This window comes from Microtus ochrogaster, chromosome 19 (assembly GCF_000317375.1).
Source record: "Microtus ochrogaster isolate Prairie Vole_2 chromosome 19, MicOch1.0, whole genome shotgun sequence".
Taxonomy (NCBI): domain Eukaryota; kingdom Metazoa; phylum Chordata; class Mammalia; order Rodentia; family Cricetidae; genus Microtus; species Microtus ochrogaster.
The window spans coordinates 54,863,197-54,872,132 of NC_022021.1; positions in this window are offsets into that span (position 1 = coordinate 54,863,197).

Here is an 8,936-nt window from a genome sequence, read left to right on the forward strand (position 1 = left end):
GTGTGTGTGTGTGTGTGTGTGTGTGTGTATTTGCTTCCCTACATTTGAAGCAAGGCCTATCCCTGGACAGTTTTTGGAGGGTTTTGTGATGCAGAATCAAGGTGACAGCTCCAGGCACAGGAAGACAGCTGTCTGAGGGGCGGGGCTAGGAAAGAATTTTTAGGTGAAGGTGTGAAAGAGAAAGGGGCATGACAGGGCCTATGACTTGACACAACCACATGAAAGCAGGGCGGCTTTCTGAATTGCCACTGTCGACAAAGGCTCCTGTCACGGTGTGGAGGGCTGTCAGAGAGGATTCACGGCTTTGAAACCACTTCTTGGTAGCAGAGCTGTTTTTCTTTGATAAACATCTCTAAGAACAAAGTGTGGTTCACAGCTCCGGTTTAAGGTTTTTGCTGATTTTGGTTGGTGATATGGTTCTACATTTAGCGTGCGTAGATCTTCAGGACATTTTTTGATAAGGGCGAGGAGGTGAGGTTCAGTTGTAGAGTGCATGCTTAACATGTGCAAAGCTTTGGGTTCAGCCCATTAGCATGACACACACACACACACACACACACGTAAAAAATAAAATCTGGGAGAAAGCATGTGTGTCCACATGCAGTAGGCTTAGAAGCAAGCATCTTTAACCACTGAACCATCTTACCAGTCCCATAAATACATTTTTTTTTTTTTTTTGGATACATGGTTTCTATGTGCAACAACCCTGGCTGTTCTGGAACTTTCTTTGTAGGCCAGAGTAGAAGACCTGGGTGGTCTTGAACTCACAAGGATCCACCTGCCTCTGTCTCCCAAATGCTGGGATTAAAGGCATTTGCCACCACACCCGGCTACATACCCAATTCTTGGTGATAATACATTGCTCCGCTCACAAGCGCTTATTGAATGCTTGTTACGGGTAAGGCACCAGATGCAAGAGTAAGTGAGAAAAAGATCCTGCCCACAGCAGAAGGGGTTGACTTCTACATGCAAGTTTATGATCTCTGGTGCAGAATACAGGGCCCTAAGGAGAGCCTCTCTCCAGCTTCCCGGAGACTGTTTTCCCACTAAGCTTGCCTTGTGGCTCACAGCCTTGATCTCACAGATTTATTTACCTGGAGGTGCTGATGAAGTACATGTAATTCATTTTTCTCCTTTTGTAATTATTAATTTCAGCTGCTGTTTTTCTACCTTTCTTTAGCGACTCTTGTCTTGATTTCTCCAGAATTAATTAGCATGGTAACAGATTAATTTTTGCAAATTCGTTACCACTTACCAACAGGGCAATATCATCCATTAGCAAAGGACGGTTATACACTAGCATACTTGGAATCAGGTTCACAGAGTCCCTAGGAGTCACAGTGTATACTTACTGACACCTAGCTCACAGTATGGTTTGCCTGAGGTCACATACCTAGTTGATGATATAATTGCCATGATTTTGCAGTTCCTACTATTAGGAGTATAATTATTTTATTCATATCTTCTGCCAATCTTTCTAATACAGTGTATTATTAGACTACACTCTATTGAGTGTAGACATTTGTGTCTTCATTTTTGACCCCTAATGAATAACTTTGCTTAGGGCTAAAAAGATCTGCTGGATAAATGGTTAGATGAGATGTCAGCAGAATTCCCAGAGAAACAGAACCAATGGGAAATGTGTAGATGAGCAAGAGAAGATTTGTTATGGGAATTCACTCATGTGCTTATGGAGGTTGAGAAGTCTCACAATATGTTGTCTGCAAGTTGAAGAGCCAGGAAAGCTGGTGGTGAGATCTAGTCAAAGTCTGAAGGCCTTGGGAACCAGGGAGGAGATGTTCTAACTGCTGCCACGGACCTGAAAAAAAAAACAGTGGTCTGCTGATTGAAGTCCCAGAGATTTGAAGTCCGAGAGCTTTAAAGTCCAAGGACAGGACAAGGACACGAACACCTCAGCCTGAGGTCCCCTGTTGTACAGATGCACACCTCAGCCTGAGGTCCCCTGTTCTGGATATGGACACCTCAGCCTGAGGTCCCCTGTTGTAGAGATGGACACCTCAGCCTGAGGTCCCCTGTTCTGGAGACGGACACCTAGCTCAAGACCTTTTTTCCTTTCTCTTTGTTTACTCTTAGCCCACAGGGGATAGAATGAGGCTTTCCCCACTTCTATATTTGCTGTATTGATTTAAATGCTGATATTGATTAAACACACCCTCATAGACACACCTGAGTCTCCCCTAGACCCACTAAGCTACCCAGTGAATTGATCATTACCATCGATAGAAATGACAAAAGAAAACCCCCCAAAACTTTAGGATTCCCACTTGGATCCATATGAATTTTTTTCCATATAATAGCATATAATGTGAATAAAATGTTTTTATTATATAAGGAGCACATACTATGTTTGAGTTACTCTGCTAGGCACTATATTAAATATGATTAACCAGGCAGTGGTGGCACACACCTTTAATCCCAGAACTCAGGAGGCAGAGGCAGTGAGATCTCTGAGTTTGAGGCCAGCATGGTCTCCAGAGTGAGTTCTTCTCAAACAAAACAAAACAATAAAACCCACAACCAAGTGTTTACTGATTCAAATATGATTAAGACAAATACCTATCCTGAAGATTGAGACCATAACATAGATTTTCTGGTGACTGTAATACAAGTAAGACTTAAATGCTTTCACTAAGATGCAAATATTGGTTAAAGAAAATCAGAAAATGGCAGAAAGTTCCACAGATAAGGTGATATTTGGCTTCACCGTTAGTGGAGAACCTAAATTCCAGATGTAAAATGAGGAAGAATAGGGTAGAAGCACTTAAGTCACTTTTAGGAGCCTTCAAAAACTCTCTCCTAGCGGTGGCATATGAAGTGATGTGTGTAGGGGAGGGGAATTGGGCAAAGTATGATTGGGACGTCAAGTTCCCAGGCATTTTCGCCGGCTCAGGTTCATTGTCTGGCAATTAGTCCATCAGGGTTTATTGGCTTGAACTTCAGTAGGGACAATGTTCTATGTCAAAAGGAGATGGGTTTGTTTGGAGGGAATCACAGGGTGAGGCATGCCCAGAGAGACTTTTAACACGTCAGCCATGAAGGAACGTAAGAAGTCAATCACAGGGTGTCTGGAGACATGGAAAGATGATACAGTGTCACTCGGTGAATGACATGGCACAGAAAGAACAAGAGTGAGAAGTGTCAGAGACAGTACTGACATCAGTAACATAGATGTTGTCCTCATTATGGCCTATTAAAATTTTCCATGTACACACTCAGGTCATTCATCAATGAGCCCCTAAAGGACAGGACTTACCTTTGTCTGCACAAAAGGCATGGCAGATGTTCCCTTAGCGAGTGCTAACAATGACGACACCTTAGCAGAGGCAGTTGAGGGATGGCACCCGGGCCATTGGAGGACATGAGTGCTTTGTTCTAGACTAGCTAGATCGTGGGGATGTGATCTAATTGCTTTTGGAGGGCATTTCAAGGAATAAATTGCAGAAAAAGCTGGAGAATAATTATGGTTTGGTGTGTAAGAGAAAGGGTGTTGAGGAATAGAAGCCTTTAGGTTGGATACAGAGAGAACTCAGACAGTCTGTCCCTCAGGGTATCAGGTGGGGTTGGGGAGAGAGAAAAAAAGTCTTCCTCACACCTATCAGGCAATACTGTGATATGGAACAAGTCCTCAGAATGGGAAGAACTGGCTTTGCTCTCAGAAGCTAAGGGAACCAGGCATGGTGGCACAGGCCCATGGCATCAGCAGTTGGGTGGTTGAGACAGGAAGATTAGGAGTGCAAGACCAACCTAGCTTTCACAGTGGGACTTCTCCCAAAGCAAACAAAAAGCTAGAGGAAGGGAGGTATCACAAGTTAGTGTCCCTAGAACAAGGTGGTTTCTGTCTTGCCTTAGTTCCTCCTTGAGTAAAATCAGATTTGTAATTGTCATAATAAATAATTACACATGCAATCATGCACACAATGCTCAGAGCAGAGTTTGAATATAGTAAGAACTTCATAATAAGAACTTTAATTTTCATTCAAGTCGATGAGGACCAACCACTTTATCTCTATTATCCCTGTTACTAGCAATTGTGTAGATGGGTGTTATTTCCATTCCACTAGAGAAAACTGAGGCACAGAGAGATTTTATAATTTATCAGATTCCGATAGCTACTAAGAGATAAAGCTTACCCTAAGATAAAGTCTTACCCCATTTATTTGGCCCCAGGCAGATGTGCTTTCCACTCTAACACATCACCCTGGTATACAGGGCGGGACCACTTGCTGAGCAAGATAGATATGATTAGTTGGTACTAAGGGGCATGGCAGGCTGGCAGGCAACCCTGGAAGGGCATACACTGCTGGAAGACTTCACCTTGCAGCCTTGGGCAAGGGCAGGACAGTAGAGAATCCACCCCAGAGGGGCTGGATTTACAATCAGATGGGAGGATCAGCTGAATGTGTGGTTGAGGCAAACCAGGTAGCAGAGATGGTCTATGAAGGAATCCAGCTAGCAGCCGTACAGGACAGAGCTCCCGGTTTCCACTGGAGTCAAACCAAGCCCTCTGAACAGGAAGTTGGAAAGAGGACTTCTTGTTCCCTTCAAGAAAAGTGCCTTCAGCGTCACTACCACTATCCCTAGAGAGTGCATCCAGGCGCTGGTTGGGTCATTTCCTTAGGAGCAGTGGTAGTTTGCCTTCAGTTTGCAGTCATTCTTTACTGCAGAAGGCGCCTGCTCTTCCCACCCCACCCCCACCTCCAGGACAGGATGTTTTAGGTGCACAGTTTAAGGGAAGGTTTACATCTTACTGTATTTCTCATCCATGACTGAGTGTGGTGAGGGTTGGCATTTCGGAAGTTAGACACATCAGTTCTGTTGACTTCCTGTTTTCTGTTCCGGAGCGCTGAGTACTTCACATTCCAGTGGGATCCCGCAGAGCACACCAAACTAAGAATTCTTGTGGAGTTGATTTGCCATGGGAATACAGTAAGTTCATGGTTCTGGGGTACCTGTCCCATAGTGTACCTTTCAGTTGCTCTTTTAGTTTTTTATACTAGGAGTGAAATGAGAAAAGCTTTTACTATGACGCTTCAGGTCCAAGTTCGAAGTCTTCAGTACGCACTTCCACGCACCTGAATTTCAAAACCGGCTCCTCAGGTCAAGACCTCGGCCAGGTTTTCAGATCACAGTGGCTCGCTTGGACAGTTGCTAGGGATATTCGGCACGAGTCAGCACCTCTAGGTTTTCTTGGCTAAAATTTCACTGTGCCTGCTCATGGGAGGGATGAGGGAAGGGTGGTCTCTCTAGCGGTTCTTCTCCAACCCGTCCTTTTCCTCACTCCCTTTTCTCTAGAGTTTAAAGTGTTTCCAGGTTCTTGATGCCATTTCCTTCCTTCGCAGCGCACTGAGAGGTGGATGTTCCAATTTCCCCTTTACAGAAGGTGAAACAGGTTTTAGTGACTTAGCTTAGATCACTTAGTTAACGACATCATGAAAATGAATCTCTAGCAGTCCATCTTCGGACATCTTGGGTTTCCTTCTCTTCACACCACACATATTTTCTGGTACGATGTTGGCAGGAAGCAGGAAAATAGTGGTTGGGCTGGGAAGCATGGGCAAATTTCTATGCAATTGAATTTTGTACCCAGATGAAAAAAATCAAATTGGCATGGAGATCTTTTGGCATAGAAGCCTTTTTTCCCCATTAATTTTTTTTTTTTTGCATTAATTGAATTACGGGAGAAACTGAAATGTCAGGTATGGACCCAGCCCTGTTTCATGCTGTTTTTGGTGGCACACATGTTCTGCTGGAGGTCAAGACACATTCATGTTACCCCAATCTTGGTAAGGCAAAGAGAGGTGGGAGAGTCAGTTGTGAGTTGGTGTCAAATGAGTACGTAGCCAGGAAAAAAGGGTCAGAATTAGTGGCTGCTTAGGAGAAGTCAGTGGTGGAACTCCACTTATTAGGGATCCAGGGAGGGAGACTGGAAACTGTGGCTGCTGCTTGTTTGTCAAGTTTATGAAATGACCTGCTCTGACTGGATTCTGGAGGGGACCCTCAGATTCTAGTGCAGGTCTTAGGACCAGACATACAGCCACACTGTCCTGACGATAATGTCCAAGGGTCCTTCTGTGTCAGGGCCCTGAGACCAGCAGGGGTTTTCCTGATACCGAGCTGTCCCAGCCAGGCAGTTTCTATTCTTCCTGAACCAAGCCACTCCCTCTTCTGCCCTAAGGCAGAAGTGGTAGGTGGGTGGTGAGCTGGGTGTTGGCCTTAGGCCACAACCCACAGGCTGCTTGCTGGTGGCATTGCTGTTAGACCCTGACCTTTGTCTTTCTGGACTCACAACAGAGCAGACAAGGGAAAATGAAATGTTAGGGAAGGCAAGGTTTCATAGATGTGGGCACAGCCAGCAGAAGTCTCACTCTGGAGTGTGCATCACAGAGGATTTTGAGATTCGCCGTCTCCAAAGCTGCATTCCCAAAGAAGAGGATTAAACATTAGATAGTTCTCAATGGTGTTATTATTGACACTCTAGCCAGTCCCGGATGTGTACATTTGAAGTCAAATTTTGTTTTGTCCCTAGTTCATGTGGGGAAACCATGTATGAATGTGTTGCTGACCTTCTAGAATTATAAACTGTGAAATAAATGATTTTCAAATTTCAAAATAAGACACAAGCAAGACCCAAGGAAGCTTAGATTTGGACGTGACAATGGTCTAGGTTTGGAGGCTAAGATTCCATGTAGCTGGCCAACCTAGGAGCAAGCACTGATGGAACTGGAGTGAGTGCTTGGGACACCAAGGAGGTGAAGGCTAAAAAAAAAAACAGAGGCCAGGAAGGACGTGCCTTTGCAGAGGTCAGAGGCAAGAAGAGGGATGATGGTCCAGCACCCACTTAGGGGGTGCATCTCTGCACATGACCCCCAAATAAGCAATGCAATGTTTACTGTATTTTATTATTTTTAGAGGCTGCTGGTGGACTATTTGTAAACTGAATTTTACTTTTTTGAAACACCAGGGAATCTCAGCACTTAAAAGACTCTCATGGGAATTACCCTCTAACAGCAAAGAAGTATTTTAGGGAGTAGATGCTCTTTCAGTGTTTGGCTTTGAACTTCTGGATTCTAAAGAATTTCCTCTCGTAGGAGCCAACTCTTAACCATTTTACTGATTCCGGAATGTTTTCTCTTTTTGAGACAAGGTCCTACTCTTTATGCTAGGCTGGACGTGGATCTAACAATCCTCCTGCCTCCGCCTCTAGAGTGCTGACATCATAGGATGCACCACAACACTCAACTTCGGATTATTTATCCTGCTAAGTGTTTGGTTGCAAAATAACCAGTGATTTTTATTTCTGATATATCAAATAGCTGGGGATACTACTTTTGATGTAGAATTTAAAGAAAAGCACAGGGTTCTTGTCTTCAAGATTCCATGCTTTCTCAGGGCAAGCCTTGTCCAATAACACGTTTGGAGATGGTTAGCAAAGGAAAATTTTTCCAACAGAGGTGCTCAGCCACTAAGTCTGGCTTTTGGAAAATGATCACTATTCTTTTTGATAAATGTACGCAGTGAGCTCAGTCATGTACACCATGAAAATAATTGGTGTGTTTTAGTTCGCCTTGTGCCAGATTTCATGCTTGTTGAAAGGTGACTGGACTCAAACCAGCACATTTAAAGGTCAACTGGTTCTTCTAAAATTGCAGAGCTTCAACTTTTACAGTCTCCAGGGCTTTAACCAAATGGCCATGTTAGGAAGGGCCAGTGTGCAGCGCATGCTAACTTTGGGAGTGTTTTGTTCTTGAAATACTTTTGTGAAGTTCTCTCTGCTCCCTGTGGCTCGAAGAGATCTGAGAAAGGAGTTCTCTACTGGCTTTTAGAATTGAGTAGGAACAGCAGGAGCCGGGTTCTTTCACAGTTACTACATTTGGATGGAACTCTAATGTGATTACAGTCATCACAAGGGCATCATCATTGGCTTGAAGTTCTATCCCATTTTCAGAAGAGCTTCAAGTTGTTTAGAAAAAAACCAAGAGACCAACACCTAGCCCTGCCTCTTTCTTCTTTGTTTTTTCACCTAAATGTTCCTTAAATATCTCAATGGAGGAACTCTCCCTAAGCGTTCACTATAAAGTCCAGCTGTTTGACATCAGTTCTGGGGGTCCTGGTTCCCTGAAGGGTAGGGTTTTTTGGGGTTTTTCTTAACCCCACTGATGGGATCCCTGCGGTTGGCAGGTCCAGAATATCCCCCATGTCCTCCTGCTAGGTGTCCTAGAATAAGGCTGAGTATTGACCCATCTCTAACAGGTTGGTTGAATTTCTGTCACCCAACAAACCAGTACCTCATGCTTTGGGTGAGTGTCCTGTTGAGCCCCTAGACATTGGCCAAGCATTCTGTCCTGAGAACTGGTTTCGAAGCTTCAAATACAGAGTCTTTCATGAGGGAAAGTTGGAGGTCTGACATTGGGCAGACCCACAAACGTCACACCAAAGACCACAGTAAAAGGCAGGTGGATCAGAATATCTCCACTTTGAGGGAGTGTGTGTGCAGGTGTGCCTGTGAACGTGAGTCCTTGTGGTTCTAAGTAAACGCGAGCTAGAAACTTACACATCTGATTTTAATAAACTGACAGTAAAGCTTTCTCCCCTTTCTTTATTATTTCATAGTCTCTTCTTCATTCTTGTTTTCCCATATCCCTCACAAATTTGATCTGAGAGACCGTGTTAGTTGCTTTAAAACAATCCTGACCTCATCCAGTTCACCTGAAAAATGGAGTCAACAGTACCCACGTGATCATGACTGTGAAGATCGGGCAGTTGGATGCTTGTAAAATGCCTTGTACAAAATAGGTGATCAATAAATATTAACTCTCACTTAAATATAATTTAAAAAAAGATGGAAATATTAACTACACTGATTTGATCATGACATATTGTATATGTGTGTCGAGTTGTCACAATGCAGGCCATAA